This window comes from Pleurodeles waltl, chromosome 6, assembly GCF_031143425.1.
Source record: "Pleurodeles waltl isolate 20211129_DDA chromosome 6, aPleWal1.hap1.20221129, whole genome shotgun sequence".
Taxonomy (NCBI): domain Eukaryota; kingdom Metazoa; phylum Chordata; class Amphibia; order Caudata; family Salamandridae; genus Pleurodeles; species Pleurodeles waltl.
The window spans coordinates 825,662,803-825,688,189 of NC_090445.1; the positions used below are offsets into that span (position 1 = coordinate 825,662,803).

Sequence of the window (25,387 nt, forward strand, 5' to 3'; positions counted from 1 at the left end):
TTCAAGTCTTAACAGACAACACTACCACGATGTGGTACATCAACAGGAAGGAGTAGGGTCGTGCCTTCTCCGCAGAGAGGCTCTGCGGCTCTGGTTCTGGGCTCAGTTCATTGGATTTGTGTAGTGGTAAACAATTTGGCCGGAGTTTTCAATGTACGTGTGGACGGTCTCAGCCAGCACTTTTTAGCTGATCACGAGTGGCATCTCCAACTGGAGGTAGTTCTTCACGTCTTCCTGGTGTGGGGAGCGCCTCAGATAGACCTGTTTGCCACTCACAAGAATGCTCACTGCCCGTCGTTCTGCAGCCTCCAGTGTCCGATGCAGGGAGCATTGGGGGACGCGTTTCAGCTGAGTTGAAGCAACTGGCTGCTTTACACGTTTCCTCCCATACCTTTGATTCCTCGGGTTCTGAGGAAGATTCGGCAAGACCAGGCACAAGTCATACTAATAGCCCTTCATTGGCCAAGAAGGGTGTGGTGCATGGACCTCCTTCACCTCTCGCTGTGCCCTCCACTTCGCTCCGTCTCCCTCTCAGGGCAGACCTCCTCTTGCAGGGGCAGGTTCCACACTCCCACCTCCACAGCCTGCACCTACATGCCTGGAGATTGAACTGGGCAATCTCGGTTCTTTTTCTCTTCCCCCTGAAGTGGTGGATGTTATTTGATCGGCCAGTCGACACTCGACAAAGACTGTCTATGCTGGCAGATGGACAAAATGTGTTAATTGGTGTGAGGAGAGACACATTGATCCTTTAAAGGCCAATTGGTCAAATTTATTGCAATTAGCTCTTTCCTTGGCGCAGCAAAGTTATGCAGGTGCGACATTGAAGGATTACCTGTCTGCACTGTCTGCTTTTATTTGTTTACCTGATCAAACCCTTTTTGTTTAAGTTCCCTGTAGTATTAAGGGTTTATCTAATAGGTTTCCTCCCACTCGGTTCATAATGCATCAGTGGGATTAAAATGTAGTCTTGACATTTTTGATGAGATCACTGGTTGAAATGTTGCATAGTTGCCCCTTAAGGCTCCTTCCATTTAAAACTGTTTTTCTAATAGCTATCACGTCGGCTAGGCGTGTTAGCGAGCTTCATAATCTTAGTGTTAAACCCACTTTTACTTCTTTCCATGCTAATAAGGTGGTTTTGAGAACCAGGGCGGCTTTCCTACCTAAGGTAGTGAGACCTTTCCATTTAGGGCAGTCTATCACCCTTCTGTCCTTTTACTCTCCTCCCCATACATCGAAAGAGGAGGAAAGGCTGCATTGTCTGGATCCGAAAAGGGCCCTGAGCTTTTATGTGTAAAAGACGAAGGACTTCAGATCACATGATCAGCTCTTCATTGGCTACATGGGCAGATGAATGGCAAAGCTGTCCACAAGAGAACACTATCAAGGTGGGGTCATTCTTTACATGAAAATATGTTATTCGCTGGCTGAGAAGGATCCTCCTTTGGGTATTAGAGCTCATTTGCCCAGAGCTAAATCTGCCACTTTACAGGTGTGCCTGTTGTTGACATTTGTAAGACAGCAACTTGGGCTTCCCTCCACACTTTTGCAATACATTATTATTTAGACTCGGAAGTGAGGAGGGATGATCATTTTGCCCGTTCTGTGTTGCAGGACTTCTTGGTTTAACCAGTCAGGCACCCACCTCCGTGTGCAGGACTGCTTTGGGATTCTATTCAAAAGGTGAGGAATCCACAGGTAGATGTATCCATCAGAAGAACAAGTTACTTAATTTTGGTAACGCTTTTTCTGGTGGATACAGTATCTACCTGTGTATTCCTCAAGGTCCAACCCACATCCCCATTACCTGTCTGGTCAAACCAAAAATTATATCACTTGTATAACATAAAAATATATATTTATGAAATGTATACATATTCAAAATGAATGTTTATTTAAGGATGTAGAGGTATGTATTTATATATATATATATATATATATATATATATATATATATATAAAAAACTTTTTATGTATTGAGTTTGCACTTGTGCTTATGATGTTGGTATTCACCCATTCGCCTCGAAGGCACAGTAAAAAAGTGGGTGAAACTGACATCAGCATACCGGCGAGGGCTTCTTATGGCTCTGATGATGTCAGACGGAGTCGCGTGCTGAGACGTGCTTTTGTGACGTGCTTTTGTGATGTCCTTGTCGACATGGAGAGCTTGGAAGAAATTTCCATTGAATGCTGGTGCATTGGAATATTTCAAAAGGTGAGGAATCTACAGGTAGATACTGTATGTACCAGGAAAAGTGTTACAGAAGTTAAGTAACTTGTTCTTCGTTGCCAAATCATAATGTGGTTGATGGTAAGGCCTTGTTTAGAGCTCAATTCGTAAAGCTGTCCTTAGGCGGCTGATGGGTAGAGCTGTGAGGTGAATCGTGCCACAAGTATGCCTTCATTTCACAGTCGTGACTTCTCTTGACTGAAGGAAATTCCACATATATATATCCTTCATGAATTGCTAGTGCCTTTATTTTTATAACATGTTCCTGCTTTTCTGTTCTTACAGTTCTAGAACAGGAACATCCAGATCTATATTTCGGTGGTTGGAGAGAATAGTTTGAGGGTTGACTTGTGGTCTGTGAAGTTTAGTGGATTGGAACTAGTTGAATTAGCGGCCTTAAGTATAGTGGCTCTAAAACACATATCTTACTCCCGGTGCTCATTGTATACTGGTATGTCCCTTCCACATCCCCCTTTCTTCAACCAGGAAGTGACCAATTGTGAGCCCACAGACTACTGTGCAATTATTAGAAGGTAAGCTGACTTTGAAATCTCTGTTATGTTGTGTGCCCAAATGACCATTTGATCTCCTTGGAGAGTCAGTTGTCCTCTTTATAAAGCCTGACATGTAAGGCCACAGTTGCCAGCCTGATTATTGTCAAGTTAGAGTGGCCCATTGCTCTCCATGTGGGCATGCTAGCATACCAGTTGATCACCTGAACAAAGTGTAAAGTCCTGTTTGCTGTTAGCACTGTTTTAGAAAAAAGGCCTTCGCACTAACTCTAAGTTTTCATTGGCTGTGTCTGAGACCACAATCCTATTAAAAAACAGAATTCACTCTTGTAAAAGCCTGCCATGTGGTTGCCCAAGTACCTGCAAGAAAAGATCACCATCTATTTTTCTAATCAGTTTCTCCATTTGACTGACCAACCACTCATGAACAAGCTGTCCTCCAAAGGAGTGGGTTGAGGAGACAGGTGGTTATTCACTGTCTAAAATCATGTCTCAAGAACATTCAGCCATTTAGTATCAGCAGGCTGCTTCAAACTAAACCTTCCCAATGTGAACTATATTCCCCTACAGAAGGGTGTCTCAGAGACTGTAGTACCAAGTTGCCTCTTCAGTGTGACTCTGAGTGTTTCTTGACAAGCACTGGACAGCCAGATTGAGAAGCACATCTACTTTGAAGCACATGAAGACAAAATAGTCAAAATGCCTACCCCACATTAGTGTCTTTAATAAAATATTGCCACGGACCCCACACACGTATTGCGAAGCAACATCCTAAGTCCTTGTGCAGATAAAGAAAACCTCCATCTTGTTGGTCTTTGTGCCAATAAAGGTGTTATCCCATGCTACCATGTGCCAAAAGGTCCCTGAAAATTTGACCCTCTCACTCCACTTTTGAGAGAGGTATTTTGTCTCTAGCTCTCAGCATTAATCCAGATGAACATGCTGCACATCATCTATGAAGACCGTATCAGACTACTTTTATAGAAACATGTAGATTTTTGAGGTTCGTGTATGCTGGTTTGCTCGCCTATAAAATGACACGACTGCTGCGTCATAGCACTTTTGAAAGTTTATTGCTGTTAGCCGCATGCCTAAAATCTATAATCATTGGCAAAGCAATTCGGTCCCAAAGGCGAAACCTGTTGCCTATTGGCTTTGCCAGTGCTTGCTTGTTAATTGACTTTCTATGTGCATGTACAAACTGACATAAGAAGCAAGTCGTATGTTTCTGGATTTAAATATCCTAATTTGCACCACTCGTAGCTCTCTTTTTATGCTTTCGAACGACGCTTGCTGTGGCAACATATGAACGTGGTTTAACCTTGTTTTTTTGACCGAGCCTTTGACCCGGCTCACACTATGAAAATACCTATAGTTAAGAAAAACAAAAAAAAACCTTGACAGCTACAGCAGAGTGTTAACCACTTCTGGATAGCGCCGCGAAATTATTTATTTCATAGCATTTGTGATAGAAGTGACACGTTGGGTGTAACACGTCTGAAAAAGCACCGATATTTAAATCTTTGAATACAGTATGTTTACACTTGGCCACACAAGATCACTAAACAGTTATTTGACCAGTTAAAAAAAGAATACATTTATTAGCGCAGGTAAACTTCTGGATTACGTTTTACTTTGCTTTGAATCCTTTTGACGTGTATTGAAAAATACTTTTTATTCAACATGCTTTTGCACTTTAGTGTAGGTGAACGTTCCTCACGTGGTAAAGTGTTCTGTAGTACGGCCAAGTTCTTTGTCTCGAATAGATTTAGTGTGAGTGAAACTGCCGGGGCTGTGTCGCGCATTCTAATCCTCCACTGTCAAGGCGACTTTCCATTACATTTCTTGAATTTCTAGGCCGAATGTAATCCTGCAAAACCGCTTCAACGTTATAATTTCATATTTGCATGTTAAAATGATAGCTGAAAAAGAGCTCCCTGGCACTGAGCACAGCTTGAGCCACCATAAAACAATGGTTTTCCGCTGCTTGTGTGGAATGCGGCTTTTGGATTAACTGAGAGGTGTTTTTTAGGTTATATGTTTTCATGTGTGAATGCTGCTTGTTCCTCCACTGGCTGGCTGTAATTTTGCTTCTCTCTCTTTGATACATAGAGCGCATTTGCATTTTTATGGCTAGCCGCTGAAAACTGATTGTTTAAGCTCATTTCAATTGAGTACAAAGTCCTGCACTCCCCGATTGCCTGTTACAAGCATTCCATTCGGATCAGACTGAAGAACAAGGTGTTTCTTCCACCTTTGCCCCGCAGCAGTGTGGTGCATGAGAACTCAATGTTTCGGGTCCCGCTTATCTTAGAAGCACAAGTTGCAATTGGGCCAGTGCTCATTAACTCTGGCGATGTAATTGCCACCATACTGTTTTGTGCCAGGAGTGAATCTCTGCCAGAGATGTTTTGTTTATACCAGTACAGGATAAATATGATATCGAAGGGACAAATTATTATTATTTATAGTTCGTGTTTTGCAGCAATTCAGAGACCTTTATTACAGTTGCATATGTGGTTATTCAGTCAATAGAACACTATTTAGGTATATAAATTCCATAAAAGTACAGTCACAATATTAAGCATTACAATATAACACACACATTTCCAAATATAAAAGTCAGGGGCATTAAATAAGGTACATTAAGACAGCAGTTAGTTACTGAACCTAACTACGGATTTTAAGAGCCCCAACACATAAGAAACATTCAAATCAGACGGCATCTGTAAATGCTGTAAATCAGGTCTGCCTCTGATAAAACCACATGCTTTAAGCAACAGGATTAAACATCTTAGAGAAACATGTTTTACATTTACAAAAAAACAAAGTGAAGAAGTGATTGAGCTGAAGCCTCACAACAGATGTAATCGGAGCTGTATTGCCCCTTGTGAAAAGAAAAGATGTAGCAATTGAGGCCAACCTGAGGTGACAAAGGTGACTTCTCTCCCAGGGGTGATTAGCATCTGGTAATTATAACGCTGTGCTCACTGAGTTCTGGAACAGAGTGCAAGAAACAACTGACGATTTAAGAATCCTTGTGTGAGCTAACAGCTTTTTAAGAAAATGCTGCCAAACCCTGATTTTATCTAATTTAACCTAATTTAAATTCACTTCCGGGTTAATGAATCAATACAATCTGCCGAGATTGGTGAAAGATTTAGTACATTTCAGCCAAGAAATTCTACTTGCATCAGGCGAGGTAAGACGATCCATAATAATGGCCCTATGAAAAGGGCCATCTGAGTTAGACCAAGTTGATAGCCATAATAATTCTCACAAACAAATTAAAATTGTAAAGAGGAAACCAAATAACCTAGGGCAGAAGTGTTTATCTTCTTATTGCAATTTGGAATAATCTTAAATATTGGTGCCCTAGCACAAAATAGGGAAATATTTTGTTTTGTGAATCACCAACTTCTGATCAAGAAGTTTGCAACCCAGTTTACAGGCAGGATCGAAAACAGCCCCTACAGATTGGGAACATTTCATAATTTAAGATTACAGCAAGTAGACCAGGTACTAGCAGAATCAAATATAAACATGATAGAAGAGAAGTTGTAAACTCACTCAGTTATTTTGTTTTAACACAGTGTCTTGGTCTTAGTTGTTTCTGGCCCACAAATCATCTAATGGGTTTTAGAAAGATTAGTATCCAAATCAAGGTTATCCAAAAAGGCCATAAAAGATTCTACAAGTTTTTTTTCAGTCCGTTAGCAATGTGTGAAAATAAAGCATCGCTTTATGCCTAAAGAATTGCTGGAATAGCCCTTTAACTAGTATGAGCCATATCTTGTTTCTTAGAGAATACATAAGGATTAAGACTATTGATATAAAAATGAACAAAATTCGTGCCAAAACACCACCTCACCAACCCCCCTATTTAATCTAAAAGTTTGAGTATTAACCATATATCCTAATTGAACAGTAGCATGTAAGTCGGCATGTAAATATTACAGAAACCTAATAAGTATTACATCAAGACCAATAGATAATACGATCTGCCATACCTATTATCTATTAACATGATTGGAAGTACTGCCCAATTTCACGAAAGCTGGAAGTCCATTTTATCACATTATACTTATTAAGGATTATGTGCAGATTGAGGCTATGCTCCATGGTTCTTGGGCCCTCCTAAAGCCATATTAGATGAGGAAATGAATATTGTTACCCGAGGACCAAGCTTAATGTTTATTCTAGAGTACTCTCCCAGCTACTTTAGCAGTGGAATCAATTAACAAGGTGGCCCAATAACGTAATTGATTTAGTCCACCAATATGGTATTCTCGAATGACCTGCAGAGTTAAAGATGATGGTCAAAGGAGGGTCCAGCGCTCTATGAAAACATTTAAACAAGTCCATGCAAACACTGTCTGGCAGAGGAGCTTTACCTGATGGGCATTTTGAAAAAAATGACGGCTGTCACATGCTCATAAATAAGTGCTAATGTTTGAGCTCAAAGGAGAAAATGGGGGAACTGGACCAGCCAAAGTTATAATTTTAAGGTAAGGAATGCACAGTTAAGCTCAGATAGGGGAAATGTAGGCAAGTTCCAAATCCTCACCAAAGAAGAAAGAATTAACCACTTTCCACTGGAGTGCAATGTCTTTCAATCTTCTAGCCTGTTCCAACTGCATCTATGTAGCTGACCTGATATTACCCCTTATCCGCTTTAGGGCTGACTAATAAGCTACATGGCAGGAGATAATTTCAACATTACTTCTAGGGCATCTAGCAAGAGGAGCCCGAAGACATCTGTTGGCTGCAGAACAATTTGAGTCAAACCATTTACGGATGGGCTACTAAGTAAAACTAACTGATCTAGTTAGTACCTTTGAAATAACACCACAATGGGACTTAAAAGACCTTAAAATATAATTGTGATTTATACAAGACAAAAGACAAACACCAAATAGGAGAGAAGTGGAGCCCAGCAAAATTGCTAAAAAAGCTAATAGGATCCACAAAACGCCAGTTGATTCACATCCCCATATCCTTAGCAGTTTCACCGCAAATTGCACAGATGGGATAACAAACCTCATGACCGTTCAGTCAGTTTGGTAAGACAGCCTGTGTCCTGGGTGTTTCATTATATTTACACATTTAGCACTTGGCCTTTCACAATTCCCATACCTTTTTATTGCATTTTGACCACAGATTGGGACTGAAAACCTCTGAACGAGAGTTGGAAACACTTGAAAGATCACCCTCTTAAAAGTTGATGTATGCCATCATGAAGAACAACAGCTGAAAAATTAATGTGGGGAGGTTAAAGATTTATTTCGGTTACAGTAAACACACACAACTGCACATAGGAGCAGGATGATACCAAGTACCGTAACCATCTAGCATCAAAACCTACAGCACTCCAAAATGCCCGGGTCCTGGTAGCAATATGTGACATGTAAAGTGTAAGACATTGACCATTAACTTGTATGACTATAGTAAATAACATTGAGTGTAACAACAAGCATCCCATAAATTCATGTGAAACACTGGTAATAGTGAGCCTGTGTGAAGGAGCTGAGTTAAGATTTGGCACATGGTTTCAGGTCAGAGAGGGGTAGATATAACATTGTTTGTCAAGGGCAGGAAGGGCGAGCCAGGCTGGGAGGTTTCAACTTTTTAAAATTTCAACCCATAAGAGTGTGTCATGGCAATAGATTGCAATCAGGGTAAGTCTAAGAAGCTTTGATCAAGTGTTCTGGGTTTCCATCAAATCACCCTTACTGAATGACAGTCACATAAACCAGTGCACTCACTTTTGGAACACAAGGCTAAGATATAACATATTTTTTCATTGATTGACACGTTCACTGTATGATAAAAATATATTAATGTAAATATCTTATACGTTAGCTTCTTCTACAGCTGCTTTCCAGAACTGGCTATGCGTAGAAACCCAATGATGAAGAGAAATCCGCAAAATACATTGGGGGAATTTCTACAAATTATGTTTGAAATGAAACTGCAAAAGTTCCAACTGATTTAAAAAAAAAATTTTTTTCAAAAGAATAAAGAAAAGTTCCACTATGCAGCATTGCACAAAGTTGTGAAGATTTTTTTTTTAACTGTAATATTTACTGAAAGAAACCAAGCCTCCACAGTCCGTAACATGGTAGCAGGCCTACTGATAATGGAGATGAGGCTGGAGCACATAGGGTAGGTATTGTGGTGCACTCAAGCCAACGAGAATGCACCTGGTTGTACTGTATAACAAGAGAAACTAAAATGAAAGTCATAGACTTAAATCCTACACATAGGTGTTCTACATATAAAAGAGTCATTATGCAGGACATTCATAATTAAAGAACTGGCCTCTCAGCTCCCTCAGCATCAAATAACAAGAGCAATGTATTTTCTAGAAAGTGACATTATACCTTCAAACAAAAATACACCCTTACCCTTTACCCTTAATCAGATAAAAAAACCTCAAAATATCAATAGCCTATTCGAAGAAGGAGTTGTGGCTATAACAGGAGTAGGAACAGCACAAAAGAATAAGAAACTCTTGGAATATCATACAAAATCAACAAATGTTGTAGTTGTGCACATGTCTATAAAAATAACAACGTTTAAATGTTGGCAGATTCACACTTGCAGGAGAGTACCAAACAAAGGTGAATTATCCTTGACAGAAGATACCAGAGATTTAGAAAGTGATCAAATCAATACAGGAAGACAGAAAAAAAGCATAGTACAACTGAGTTAAAAAAACATGTACAAACAGATATCGTGGGATTAAGTACATTGAGAGAAAATTGTGATAATACTCTAAATGTGCCAAACAAGAATCCCTAACCAGTGGAGAAGCTCCATACACGTACCCATGTCAGCATCTCACCATCAGAAGTATAACAAAAACTCAACAAAAGAACAAGAGAAGGTTTAAGAAGAAATTAATAAAGGAGTCACACAAGAGCCTCATAATAAACATCCATAGTCATCATTTTACATATTTGGAAGGCACAGCATTAGAAAAAGGAACATTACTTGCACCCACATACAATTCCAGTAAATTAGAAGTATATCAGTCTATACAAATTTATTCGTCAGATCAGAATAAAACATTTTTTTCTCTATGCTAGAGATATAGTCGGGTTAAGGAAAACTGCAAGCGACAAAATAAAAACAAAAGATCCACATTTGTACATCCAGTGTGTCACAAACTATAGGACACAAATATAGACTTGATGCTATGAGAAATCAATAACATCAACTTCAAACCTAATACTTGGAATAGCCACTTAACAAGAAACTAACTATCCACTTTAATGAAATTACTCCAATTTGGTTATGAAATGTTCAGATAAAGAACAAGAAATTGTTATAATAGGCATGGAAATGTGGCTAACTAAATTAGAACAACGTCTTAATGATGAATTGATGCATGCAAAACTTGAACAAAATCACACAAAGGAATAGGAAAGCACAGAGACAAGAATTGTAAAAAGAGCACTGGCGATCAGTGGATAGCAGAAAATGTTAAAAATAATTTACTAATGACCATTCCACATTTTCTCATGTTTAACTACTATTGCCTTTTATACATAAGAACTTAAAAGACCCATGTATGAGGCCAATTGTCTCAGTAGTAAATTCTTCACACCAACCAATGGGTAAATATCTAGATTATTACTTGCTACCTATTCTGAAGTTGATGCCATCTTAAGTTAGTCATTGGTTATTTATAACGAAAATTGCAAGCTGTATAGCTTAATCAAGAAGAACAAAAAAATATATGCAATATGAATGTAAATGTCTTGTATACCTTAATTCCACACACTTGGCTTGGAAGCTATTTATAGGAACTACTGAGGGAACCTTTAAATGAGATTTATTCAGTATTTCATTTGGAATTACTCCTCTGCTATTTACACCATACTTAATTCTGTGATGATAATGATAATTTCTATGTAAATTTTCCAGGAACGTCTATGGGGTTTGGAGCCATGCCACCATATGCCAACATATACATGTGCGTATTTGAACAAGTGAAAATTCTATCACAAGAGAACTGGTTTTCTTAACACAATTTGGATCTGAGGATAATTGATGAAATAGTCTTGATATGGTCAAAAACTCCACAAAGACTGGTTACACATATTGCAGCTCTCAATCAAATTTGCGAAATAGACGGATACAAGACAGATTACTTTGATGTCCGAATCACACTGGAATGCAGTTGGCTTATAACCTGTATACCAAGCCTACTAATGACAACAACATGCTTCAATATCTGTCATTTTACCCTTGGAAATTGAAAAAACAACTTGCTCAGAACTTGTAAAAGGTAGCTAAAAGAATGAAATCCAATAGGGAAAATTTTGAAAACGCAAAATCTTTATGACGAAGACATTTGAAGACTGTGGGTATCCACAGGAATATCTGAGATGCTGGTCCAGAATTGATAATGTTGAAAGACATTTATTTAACCAAGAAAGCAAAGAGTACGCCAATTATGGTAACCCCATTCTCACAGCAAAAGCAAAGATTTCAGCAGATAATACGCGAGTATTGTAATATTGGTAAAATAGGTGAAATCCTGAACATAATACAAGAGCTTCCCAATGCTCTTGTGCAATGGATACAGAAATATCAAAGAAATTATATCTGTGAGAAAGAAAACAATGGATAGCAAAATGCAAAGGGCTAATACCATAAATAATCACAATACCAGTATAACTGATCTATTTACTTATCCTTCTCTGGAAAAAAAATACAAATGTGCCAAAGTGTATTGCACAGATGTGATAAAATGTCTTTCAGTTAGGATATGTGGGGAAAACAGAAAGGAAGATCAAAATAGGAACAGCTGAGCACAAGAATGTGGAATAGTAGCCCACTTCATAACAAGGGAACACAACCTAGAACTACTTACGTTTCAGATTTTGGAATACGTTTTCCAGAAGACATTAGGTGGTGGGGACAGATCAATAATGTTAATGCAGGAGTGATTTTGTGGGTCAGTACACCCTCCACTATAAATTAGAATTATGTTGTATTCTATTAACTCTGAGTCCCAGGAACACTTGAGTCACTTTATCCCACTTTATCCTAGTAGTTATCTAATGTCACACCACCATAGATGCGCATCTGACCTAGTGGAATAAATTAATGTGTACCCATGAGAGAGTCAACAAGGCATAGCTTCACCAACTCTCCAAATTAATTGTGATCTAACTGATTTTTAGGGTCGAGCACGCAAGCACTCTAGCCTGCTGTAGTCTCTCGGTGGGCTTCTAACCACACCCACCGCACACCCATCAGTTTCGTCGGTTCCTGGGCTTGTGTTTGAAAATTTGCTTGATTTAATTTGTGGAAGGCATGCATACGTCATAGCTTTTCTGGTGTTTAGCCCTGCTCGAGCGCACCGGTCAACTACTGAAAATTTACGAATCTCCATGTTTTCAGTATGGTTTCTGGGCTACTTTTTCTTTTTATTTGCTATGCTGCGCGATCTCGCTAGGAGGTAGTCAAGCGCTTTGCATGACATCAACCCTGATACATGGATAATTGCACTTTTGCCGATACGTTTGACTGCGAGCAAACTTCTGCTTTCTTTTGTGTATCTCCTTCATGCTCATGGGTGCCGTCAGCTGGCTTATGTAATACTGTATTACTTTTCATTTTCATTTTATGTGGCAATAAAAGTCTGGTTAGGACTTTACAACACTAATAAGTCAAGCAAATGCGAGACCTATTGCATTGCAAATGCTTCTTTCTTTCTGGGATGTTTGAACCACAGCATGAACCACGCCAGTCCACAGAGAAGAGCCTAATAATCTGATTACGTAAAATGTACCCACTGATAAACATGATTTAAAGAGATTGATAGTTCGAACTCCTACATGAATTAATTGGATACTAGAATATGAGCTATTTAGTTGTTCAGTGGATTCAAGATGGAAATCAACGGGTTATAGTTTCTTGATAAATCTATCCTGAAGTATGTTTTTAGAAAAGGTTTACCACATCATGGAGAATATTGAGTAACAACATATCGTCACTATTATGGTTTCCCTAGACACACTATTTTGGACATTTAGAATCTTTAGGAGTGCGCGTCTTTGCAGATTGAATTTTACTAACTGTGACATATACATATATTCCTTCATAGCTTATTTTCACCATTCTCCCACTCTAAGAAGTTGACCACGCAGTTTCTTCAATCAAATGTTTTCCATTAGAATCTGAACATGAAACAGGAACAATTTCCAGTTTTATTGCTGGGTCGAAGACATAAGACCATTTAAAAGATAAAAAATTAACAAGGGACTCTGACCCTGACAGGGCTCAGTGTTGAATGCCTGGATTGCACAAAGCATATACAAATGCTGAAATGAGCCGCTGAGGGCTTAGCCTGTGCAGAGCATGTACAAACTCTGAACTGAGCTGCTGCAGTCTTGGACCATGGAGAGTGTGAACCATCACATGCTTGAATCTTTCCGGAGTGGACTTGTTCCGTACTGGAGACAAAACTAGAGACTAGACACAGACAGAACACAGGACATTTTGCTTGAACCTCTATACAGCTTACTGTATGCCCCAAATGGGATCCTGTACGAGAGTAACAGTGGCCAGTGTTTTCCTAGAAAGAGGAACATATATGGGCACAAACACAAAATTGAATGTTATCTATCTGGGGTGATAAAATTCAACTGACTATGAGACAAAAAATTCTACTATTGAAATATGGAATTTCTGGGGCCCGTTTAAACAGCTAAACTGAAATATAAAGTGACCTATTCCATTAATAAGGCTCTTTGGAACATCAGGCTGCCTGATTTGATGACTCTGTTCATTCAGAGTTCCATTGAGCCCCCCATTTAATGATTGCATGATATATTCTTTTGTTTGACTGTGTTTTGTATTTTTGTTAACATTTAGTGAAGACTGCCTGATTTGATGACTCTTTTCATACTGAGTTCCATTGAGCAGCTGGGTTAATGATTGTAAAGCAAGTTTTTAGGTCGTGCGTATGTGTTCAACTTCGTGTGTACTTTCAGTAGACTTCTTATGGCTTAAAGCAATTTAATTTGTTGGTTGCAGTGTCCTTTAAAGATTCTTGCTCGCTAATGGTCAGTTCAGCCTTTTTCTCCCTCTTTTTTTCTGTTTCGAAGCAGTGACCAACTACTGTATTATTTCACTTTGTTTTTTTATCTGTTGCTGTGACAGACTAGTATGGTCATTCTGTTGGTGCTCCCCTTTCACTTTGGGTGTTTTAGGCTGGTAGCTGCCTGCGTTTTATTGCAGCATTCCGTTCCTCCCATCTCCTCCCATGTTGCTGACATTTGTTTCTGCTTTATTCCAGTGTTGTCCTGGTTTACCTCTGGCTCCTAAAATAAGCTTATTTTACAAAAGAAAAACCCAATTGTTAATCTCACTGCTCACGAAAGGAACAATATTCCATTTCTGGTAGAATGTAGCTAAACCTAGAAGCAATGATGTGAAACTTGCTTAGCCTTGCATTGCATCTGGAGTCTCTCTCTTCAGGCGCCCGTGCCAGAACTCACAACATCCACACAGGGTATTCCTTATCTTCTTTATTGAGGCCATAAATCTTCTCAGGCTGCTCTGCTTATTGAAATTGAGGTAGAAATGCTGGCAAAACCTTTCATTCTGTTAAAACAAATACAAAATAATTTTCCAGCCCTATTTTACAATTTCTGTTCAGATGTTTACAAATTTAGCAAAACGCTACATACATTTAATATGGTTGATTCTGCATCAGTATGTTCCAAATTATATTTATTGGTTCTTGTTGCTAGCTGGCACTCTGTGCACATGTTGTGCTCCATTTTTTTTTATTCCTAAGCCCAGATTGATTTTAGTATTAAACACAAACTTGCACCTATAGCATTGTTTTTACATGGCATTTATATGCTATAAAATGTAAGTGCCTTACTGGCCATTCAGTAATTGCAGATACATTTATATAACTGGTAGAAGTACTATCCCTGCTTACTTTTCACTCATTTTGACTTACTTTACTGGCAAATGCAACATCGCACAATTCAATGCCACACAATTCCACACCACTCAACATAATTCCAGTCCACACCAAAACTTCCACACCAATTCACATAATTCAACTCCAGGACATATACATCCAACACACACCACAAAATGCCACATCATGCTATATAATTCAATGCCATGCCACATTAATCCCCATCACGCCACTCCACAACATATACCACTCCACATAATTACACTCAACAACATACAATCCCACTCAACATAATTCCACTACATACAATACATATCCCCATAATTCCAATACACATAGCTCCACTCCGTGCCACACAGTTCAATCACACACAATTCAAAACCAAACAATTCCACTCAAACACACATAATTCCACTCCACATCACATAATTGAAATGCACACAATATAATCCAACATCATTACACATAGTTCCAATCCAGGCTACTCCACATAAATCCATACCTTACAACATAATTAGACTCAGACCTATTAAATGTCAACACTCCAAATAGCAAGGCTGCTTACTCTTGAATCCACCCCTGGCCTCTAATCCACTGCCAGACACTCTGTGCCCCTTTAACTTTAGTAGGTTCCTGTCTTCCTTTGTGAGTTTTCCATCTTTGACTTCCTTCATCATTTCCCCTTTGTGTGTTTTTCCCTCTCTTCCTTGCAGAAAATATCTGCCCACTGGCAAACACCGGATCAAATTAAGCACTGGGTGCTACTCCTCGTCACCAGGTCTGTGCATCGCCAATGTCTTAGGGTCTCATTCCGATGAGTTGTTTAGTGTGTGTGTGTGTGTGTGTGTGTGTGTATATATATATATATATATATATATATATATGTTTGTGGTTTTGTATATCCTATCGTTCAGTGTCTTTTTTTTAAGCTCTCTCATGGCTGGAACCTTTGTTTTACAGCTGAGAGTAGTTTGTGTTTTATGGGCCTTGTTGGTAATAGTATTTGAGTAGTCCTGCTAGGTTTGAAAATGTGTAAGGCACTACGCCCTTTAGGGGTTACACATGGTTACACTGTATCACTTTTTGCCATTCTGTTTTCATGTCGTTATGCCCTGGAGAGGCTTACTATATGGTTCCATTACAATGTTTCTTACAAATGCTATTTTCATTATGCCGTCCTTTAGGGGCTCTTCCGAACATTACAGTCAAGATACTACCTTATTTGCTGGACTCAGAAACTTGCCCCATAATGCTTTGCAGGGCATTCCTTTTACAAAACAATTTTACCAGTAACTCACAGTGTGATGGTCCTAGGACAATGGGGTCACCATCAAAAAATTTCAGCACGACACACTCTTTCTGTCTAGGTCATCTCTGGATCCCCACACTTGGTTGGTGGGGAGGGGACTAAATAGTAACCTCTCCCATCATTTGGTGTCTTTAAGTTCTCTCATGGCTGAAGCTTTTGTCTTATGGCTGGGAGTAGTTTGTGTTTTAAGAGCCTTGTTTGTAATATTATTCTAGTAAGCCTGCAAAGGTGTAAAGCACTAAGCCCTTTAGGGGCTAATTATATGCTTAAACTGCATCTCTTTCTGCCATTTTCTTTTAATGTGGTTATGCCCTCTAGGGATTGACTATATGGTTACATGATGATGTTTCTTTCAAATGCTATTTTTATTGTGGTGTCCTCTAGGGGCTGTTCTGAGCATTACAGTCAAGTTACTACAATATTTGCTGCACTCGGAAACTCATAATGCTTTGCGGGGCATTCCTTTTACAAAACATTTTTGACCATAACCCACCTTGTGGTGGTCCTAGAACAATGGGACCACCATCAAACCGTTCAGCACAACACACTATTTCCGCCTATGGCATTTCTGGGTCCTCACACTAGGTTGGAGTGACCCCAAAATAGTAACCTCTCCCATCATCCAGTGTCTTTTTAAGTTCTCTCATGGCTGACACTTTCGATTTACAGCTTGGAGTGGTTTGTGTTTTAAGGGCCTTGTTCGTAATATCATTCTACTATGCATGATAATACAAAAGGCAGTACGCCCTCTAGGGGCTAAATATATGGTTACACCGCATTACTTTTTTGCCATTTTCTTTTCATGTGGTTATGCTCTCTAGGGGCTGGCTATGTGGTTACATGTCCATATTTCTTCCAAATGCTTTTTTTATTGTGGTGTCGTGTAGGGGCTCTTCGGAGCATTACAATCAAGATACTACAGGGCAATGGGACCACCATAAAAAAAAAACGGTCAGCACAATGTGCTCATTGTCTGTCATCTCTGGGTCCCCACTCTAGGTTGGTGGGGGAGAAGGGGTGAAGGGGGGGACAAAATAATAGTATAAATAAATATAATAAACAAAATAGCATTTTTTTCATTTTTTGCGGTAGATAGAGCAAGTGCTTTAGTTATATGCAGGGCCACTAGAATTCTATGGCAGAGAGGACCAGATTATGCGTCAGGGTTGACCAGTTTACGTGGCAGGAAAAGTCTAGTTATGCACTTACAACACCAATAACTCTAACACAAGCAAATGCGAGACCTATTGCATTGCAAATGCTTGTTTATATTTGGCAGTACTTTGTACATATATTTCTACTAAATGGCAAACATAGTTAGATTGCTTAAATGACTGATATTCTTGTCAAGGAGCACTACTGAGTAACTTTTAATATCAATATATCAGAGTAAGTTTTACATGAATATTTCTGTCAGACAGTAAACATTTGTTTGTAAGCACTATGAACAAAGCTGATCATCTTAAATTTAATTCCTCCACCGATTCCGATTACAGATTAAACCCTAGAGGGCACTAACTGAAAATAATTTTGTGATGAGCATGATTATACTTTTTCATCTTTGAAATTAGAAAGTTTAGTTTAACCTATTAGGATTTTGGTATTGATATGTTTTAATGTGTGAGTTAAATTTGGTGTTATGCCACCATGTAAGAATTTAAAACCACAGATTAGCCAGCACGAATAATGCCCAGCTGATGTAACAGTGCCTGTACACCCTCTGCAATGAATGCATAAAAAGCACTGTAATAGAAAAGAAAAAAAAAAAACATAGGGAAGAGAAAAAGGAAAGACAAGAATGCTTGAAAAATAAATTGTGCAGTGGTAACAAGGCACGACAGGAAAAGTATGATAAGAAATTATGGTGGACTGTATGGAGGTGGCAGGAGAATAGGTTACTTAAACAGGGGGTAATGTGCACTGTAACATGGGTGGATGTGTGCACTTTGCGACAGGACTCACTACAGGAGGGGCACGTGCACTATAAATCTGTTGGATACGAGGGCCGCCATTCACTGATTTGCCAAGAGGTACACTATCTGTCAGAAGTGAGGGTGGCCCTCACTGCAGTGCAGGGAACAGTCAAATGAGGGAGGAGGGCACATGGTGTACTTTAACTACCCCTTTTCATACAGACACACAGATTTGTCCCCACAGACAGAAAAGTGACTGTCAGTAATAAAAAAAAAACAGGCATTTGCTATGCAGTGGGTCTTGCGTTTGCTCGAGTTAGAGCTATTAGCGTTTTAAACTCCTAATCAGACTTTACCTGCCACATAAACTGAAAAGTAAAACAGTTTCACATAAGCGAGCCGACAGCTGCCATGAGGGTGAAGCAGACACACAAACGGAAACCGAAGTTCGCTTGCAGTGAAAAGTATTGGCAAAAGTGCAATTGTCCGTGTAACCGGCAAAAGTTCAATTATCCATGTAACAGGGTCGATGTCATGCAAAGTGCTCGATTACTGCCCAGCTAGATCACGCTACCTATGAAATAAAAATAAAAAGTAGTCCAGAAACCATACGGAAAACATTGAGCCTTGTATGTTTTTAGTAGTTGGCCGGTGCGCTTGAGGAGGGCTAAGCACTGGAAAAGGCATGACGAGTGCATGCCTTTCACTAATGAAATCAAGCGAATTTTAAAAGGCAAGCCCACGAACCAACCAAACTGATTGGCGTGGTTAAAAGCCCATAGAGCGTTTACAACAGGGACAGGCCCCTTTCCACGCTCCACCCTAAAAAAGCATGCTCATCTTAGCCAACAAACAAGTTCACTCAGTTACACACTGGTTCTTTTCAATTCCATTTTGACACACACACCAGTTCTTCACACAGGCGGGTAAGTTCATCTTTGCGAACAAGTACGTCCTTACTGACACAACACAGACGCTTTAGATCATTCATCACAGGCACACACGTTCATTGGCAGAGGCACTGTATGAAGTCATCACAGGCACAGTGTTCATCACAGACCAATCAGTTTATTATCACAGACACACGTACATCCTCAAAGACACACAAGTGCATCCTCACAGATGCACGTATGCATGCAGACGCACTCGTGCATCCTCAGACACAGTATGTATTCAATACAAGTGCAGAAATTCATCCCTATTGTCATAGTACATAATCAATACATGCACACGCATTTGTCATTACAGACGTACAGTTTTGCCCTGATATATTCACCCTCGTAGATACACCAGTTCATCCTCAGAGTTCCTACGCACGCATGTTCATTCAGGCATATGTTCCTTCTCACGCTCCCAGAGAAGCACCAAGAGTTTGCTGTAATGGGGCCTCCAGCTCTGCTAGACACACTCGTCTTCAGCACACTGTATGGTTAGCCTCATGAGCAGGAGATCGTGTTTTGAAATGCTCTATTTCACAGATGCTCACGAAAACCCAGCAGATGTTGCCAACCGTAGCGGCAGCTTATCTCAAATGTGAAAATACTGTACTGTAGCACTACACCATAGGTGTACTACGTAACAGTACCTCGGCGCTGCGGTACACTGCGTACTGGCTTCTCTAGGGGTGAGAGGTGGGCGGATGGGGCCCTGCCCCAATTCTGTTTGGGTTCGGCCCCACCACCACAGCTGCTGAGTGTGTCAGGAGGCAACACAAATAAAACCACAGACCTTGCAACAAATAGGAACGTTCCCTTACTACATTTCACTGCGCAGCAATGCTGTTTGATTTCAGTGTTTAGCTCTAAGCAACTTCCGCTTTCGCTAGCAGATAAAATCGCACTTTTGAAAATGGTGGCCCTTCCGAGATTCGTGTACCTTTTCATAAATATTATATTACAATAATACTATCAAAGTACTTCCTCCATAGACTAGGTCCTTGTCACTGACTTTGATACAGGCGGGGAACCAACCACGAATCAAATGGAATATACTAATGCTTCCAAATGTCAGGGGTGGATTTAACGCTCCAGATTTGTATTACTTTTGTGTGCAGGCTCACTTTGCTTATAAGAGAGCATGCATATATCCCGCATATCGCATTTGAGCACGAAGTTGCAGATCCGGTGCCGCGTTGCGCTGCACTGACACGTGCATAAGAGGGAATCCTGCGGACAGAAACACACACAGTACAATCCACTACACATGCATGGCAGACACGTGGTAGAATAACGGAGAAATTGCCCTTATCTGCACCGGCACTCCCTTTAGATCACCATCAGACACTTACGTCCACACAAGAAGTCTCTACACTTGCATTGCTTTGTCAAGTTGGTCTGCACAGCATGGGAAATGGGAAATTTGCCGCCCTAGCTGATTTGCCCACTACCGGGTCATGGGACATGCTGTTCCGCTTCACGGGCTCCTGCTATACTGAGGGCCCTGCAGGTGGTACTCACTAGTGGCTCAGGACATGATTTGATCACTAAGCTATATGATGCAGCACACTCTGACATATAGAGTAAAACGGAGTGGGTGTTGTACTGTGCACAATTACACACACTAACTGCAAACTGCATTCACTTAAAATTTTGAAATGTACTACACCCCGTTAGGTTATGCAATTACGGTCTAAAAGCAGATGCTAAATATAAATGCTGTGGCGAAGAGGATGCTGATTTTCTACATATGGCACGCACTGTGGGACAGTTCTTGAGTTTTGGAGGCAAGTTACAGGGACTATGACTAAATGGTGTCAGAACAAATACCTTGTGATCATGTAGTATACCTACTGAGGCGGATACAACATTTCTCGTCTGCTGGGAGGCACTTTGCATCTATAGCTTTATTGCTGGCTAAGTAACGTGTAGCTCTCCATTGGAGGAGTAAGACGAAGCCTGTGATGAGCCACTGGCTACAAGAAATGTCATACAGTAAGATGCAATTGGAATTATATGCATTGGAACCACCTATAACGTTGAGACCAAAAGATATATGAGGGCCCTTAATAACCTATCTCATAGAGCATGGGGGGGGGGAAGAAATTCACCATAAACCAATATCATAAACCTCGATGGAATAAGATAATGTTAATATATGTCTGGCTAACGTATGTAACTAATGAATGGGATGAGCCAACTCTTGTGCTCTACGATGTCTATAATGCAGAGGCAATGAGGGTGCAACTTTATGTTACTGTCTTCTTTTTTATTTTTTTATTTTTTTAAGTAATTCATCTTCAATGTGTTATTACAAATCTGCAAAAACGTAATAAAAAAATGTTTAGTTCTGACGTATGCAGGTGTGTACAGATATACGCACACATATATAGAAACTCACTTTTAAACATTGCTGGTTGAATCCTGACTTTGTATGTGTATATCTCTTTTCACACATGCATAAATACACACACACAAATGTGTGTTTGTGTGTGTGTGTGTATATATATATATATATATATATATATATATATATATATATATATATATATGTTCGATGGCATGTGTAGCTGCAGATACACATGCTATGCACAGGTCTTGCCATCTAGTGTTGGGCTCGGAGTGTTACAAGTTGTTTTTCTTCTAAGAAGTCTTTTCGAGTCACGGGACCAAGTGACTCCTCCTTTTCGGCTCCATTGCGCATGGACATCGACTCCATCTTAGATTGTTTTCTTTCCGCCATCAGGTTCGGACGTGTTTCTTTTCACTCCGGTTGTTCGAGTCGGAAAAATCTTACAAACATTCTAAATTTGTCGGTATTGTTTTCGATCGCTTATCATCCATTGTCGACACCTCGGTACCGGCGGATTCAGATCTCTACTTGCCCACCTTAGGGCTGGTTGGCCCGACCAAAAGTATAGTCGAAGCCTCATTGACCGGACCCCGTTTAGATTCTGCCCTCAGTGCCACTCCAAGTATCCCTACACGGATCAACATCTGGTTTGTAACCTGTGTTTATCTCTGGATCATCGACAGGATACCTGCGAGGCCTGTAGATCCTTCCGCTCGAAAAAGACTCTAAGAGACCGAAGATCGTGAAGATTAGAGATGGCGTCCAGAAGCAACGAACGCCTCGATGCAGAAAAGGAGGAGATGATCCACACCGCAGTCTCCGTTCGGGGGTCCGATTCCAAACAAGAGTCCGATATCGACCGACCAATAACAGCTGGCCAGCACGTGAGTACGCTTGCCCTGACCCAATCCAAGCCAAAATACAAGGCCTCGGGGACGCCACTGCCAGAAGGCCATGGCTCCACCCGTAAGAAAGCTACTGGTGACCAAGCAACACCTTCGGCACTGAAAAAGGCCACGCCAACAACAAAGCCTTTGGACAAAAGCCGAGGCACAGGCTCTGAAATTATAAGGCGCCGACTCATCGAGTCCAAACCCCGAAAGTCACCTTCGGAGCTGAGGCCAACAAGTACTCCAGGCTCTTCGGTGCCAAAAAAGCCAGCTTCGGAGCCGAAAAAGCATACGTACACTGAGGAGCATGGACTTTTAAAGCAATTAAAAGAAAGCCATAGATTTGCTGAGGAATTCACACAAATAGAGGATTTCGATGAGAAACAGGCCAGAATACAAATCCACAAAGACACTGGCAAAATCCTCACAGCACCTCCTCTAAGAACAAAGAGGAAACTGGCCTTCCATGGACGTTTGGACACTGACCCGCCAACGGCTAAAGTGCCAAAAACAAGAGAAAAATCTCTGCCTCCTCAGTTTTCACCTCACCAGTCTCCTCCTCATTCTCCTCAACTAACTATCTCCCCGCCTGCTACACCCACTGCACAGTTTCCATCACACACTATACAATCACAACATGACACAGATCCATGGGATCTCTATGATGATCCAGTCTCAGATAATAGTCCAGAGTGCTATCCATCAAAGCCATCACCCCCTGAGGATAGCACCTCATATACACAAGTTCTAGCCAGGGCAGCGGCATTTCAGAACGTGGCCATGCACACGGAACCTCTTGAGGACGACTTCTTATTTAACACATTGTCCTCAACTCACGCCACATACCAGAGTCTACCCATGCTTCCTGGCATGCTAAAACATGCACAGCAAATCTTCCAGGAACCAGTTTAGGGAAGAGCTAGAACTCCAAGGGTAGAGAAGAAATATAAGCCACCACCCTCAGACCCCATTTTTATTACACAACAGCTACCCCCAGATTCTGTAGTGGTCAGCACAGCAAGAAACAGGGCTAATTCCCAGTCCTCTGGAGACACCCCCACCCCCTCCAGATAAAGAAAGTAAGAAATTTGATGCTGCAGGTAAAAGGATGGCGTCACAGGCGGCCAATCAATGGCGTATAGCCAATTCGCAGGCCCTAATGGCCAGATATGACATGGCTCACTGGGATGAGATGAGACATTATTCAGCATCTCCCCAAAGACCAACAGAAGAGAGCCCAGCAGGTAGTAGAAGAGGGAAAAGCAATCACAAACAACCAAATCAGGTCAGCGTTAGACTCCACAGATGCAGCCGCAAAAACTATTAATACGGCTGTCACCATTAGGCGACATGCATGGCTTAGGTCATCAGGATGTAAGCCTGAAATCCAGCAGGCTGTCCTCAACATGCCTTTTAACCAACAAAAACTATTCGGCACACAAGTTGATACAGCCATTGACAAAATGAAAAAAGGCGCCGACACTGCCAAAGCTATGGGTGCGCTTTATTCATCCCAATACAGAGTCTCATTTCGAAAGCCTCAATATAGGGGAGGCTTTAGACCCCAACCATCCGAGCCATCTACCTCACAAGCCAAATCCTTTTACCGAACGCAATACCAGAGAGGGGGGTTTCGGGGATCCTACAGAAGACAATTCTCCAGATCTAGAGGAAAATACCAATCCTCAAAACAACCCACTAATACCAAACAGTGACTTTACCACCACCTTCCCTCACCAAACTTCCCCTGTGGGAGGAAGACTGCAAAAGTTTCACACCCACTGGTTACCCATCACAACAGACAATTGGGTGTTTCCATTATCCAACATGGTTACTGCATAGAGTTCACACAAACTCCTCCAGACATTCCCCCAAACCTCACAAACTTCCATCTCAACACTTTTCAATGTTGCAAACAGAAGTACAGGCACTATTACTCAAACAAGCCATAGAACTTGTGCCACATCATCAAAAAGGAACAGGGGTTTACTCCCTGTACTTCCTCATTCCCAAAAAGAACAAAAAATTAAGACCAATATTAGATCTCAGGACTCTCAATCTCTACATCCGATCAGAACACTTTCACATGGTGACACTACAAGATGTAGTCCCACTGCTACAACAACAAGATTTTATGGCAACACTGGATATAAAAGATGCGTATTTTCACATGCCCATCCATCCAGCTCACAGAAAATAGCTCAGATTTGTAATACAAGGAAAACATTACCAGTTCAAAGTGTTACCTTTTGGGATAACAACAGCTCCCAGAGTATTTACAAAATGCCTTGCCGTAGTCACAGCATACATAAGGAGACAACATATACATGTCTTTCCATATCTCGATGACTGGCTAATAAAAGCCAACACTCAAAAACTATGACAACATCACACACGTTATGTAATAAACACCCTACACACACTAGGGTTCTCAATAAATTACCAAAAATCGCACCTACAACCAGCACAAATTCAGCAGTACTTAGGAGCCACATTAAACACCCAAAAAGCACCTGCAAGCCCAAGTCCACAAAGAGTGCAATCGTTCCACAGCACATTGCCCAAAATCCAGCCAAACCAACATTACACTGTCAAATTCGTCATGAAACTGTTGGGTATGATGGCATCATGCATCGCCATTGTCCCAAATGCAAGATTAAACATGCGGCCCTTACAACAGTGCCTTGCAAAACAATGGTCGCAGGCACATGGTCATCTCCAAGATCTAGTGCTGATAGACCGCCAAACACACATATTGCTTCAGTGGTAGAATCCCACAAATTAAAACAAAGGGCGGCCATTTCAAGACCCTGTGCCTCACGCCATTCTTACAACAGATGCATCAATGATTGGATGGGGAGCACATCTCAACAATCACAACATTCAGGGACAATGGGACAACAAACAAAAACAACTTCACATAAATCACTTAGAACTGCTAGCAGTATCCCTAGCACTAACAGCTTTTCAACCTCTTCTTGTTCACAAACACATTCTTATCAGAACAGACAATATGACAACAATGTACTACTTAAACAAACAAGGAGGAGCCCACTCATCACAACTTTGTCTTCTAGCACAAAAATTTTGGCATTGGGCAATTCACAACAACATACACCTGGTAGCTCAATACATTCCAGGGATTCACAATCAATTAGCAGACGGCCTTAGCCGAGATCACCAACAAATGCACGAGTCGGAAATTCACCCCCAAGTGCTTCACAAATACTTTCGCCAGTGGGGGACACCAGACATAGATCTGTTTGCCACTAACCACAATGCAAAA

General features: G+C 40.7%; 1 protein-coding gene across 5 annotated transcripts in view; it reads left to right on the forward strand.

The window, feature by feature from the left end:
• The window catches only part of CNNM2 (cyclin and CBS domain divalent metal cation transport mediator 2), a 776,587-nt gene that overhangs the window by 122,744 nt on the left and 628,456 nt on the right, over window positions 1-25,387 (forward strand). The gene's annotated exons all lie outside the window — the stretch shown is intronic.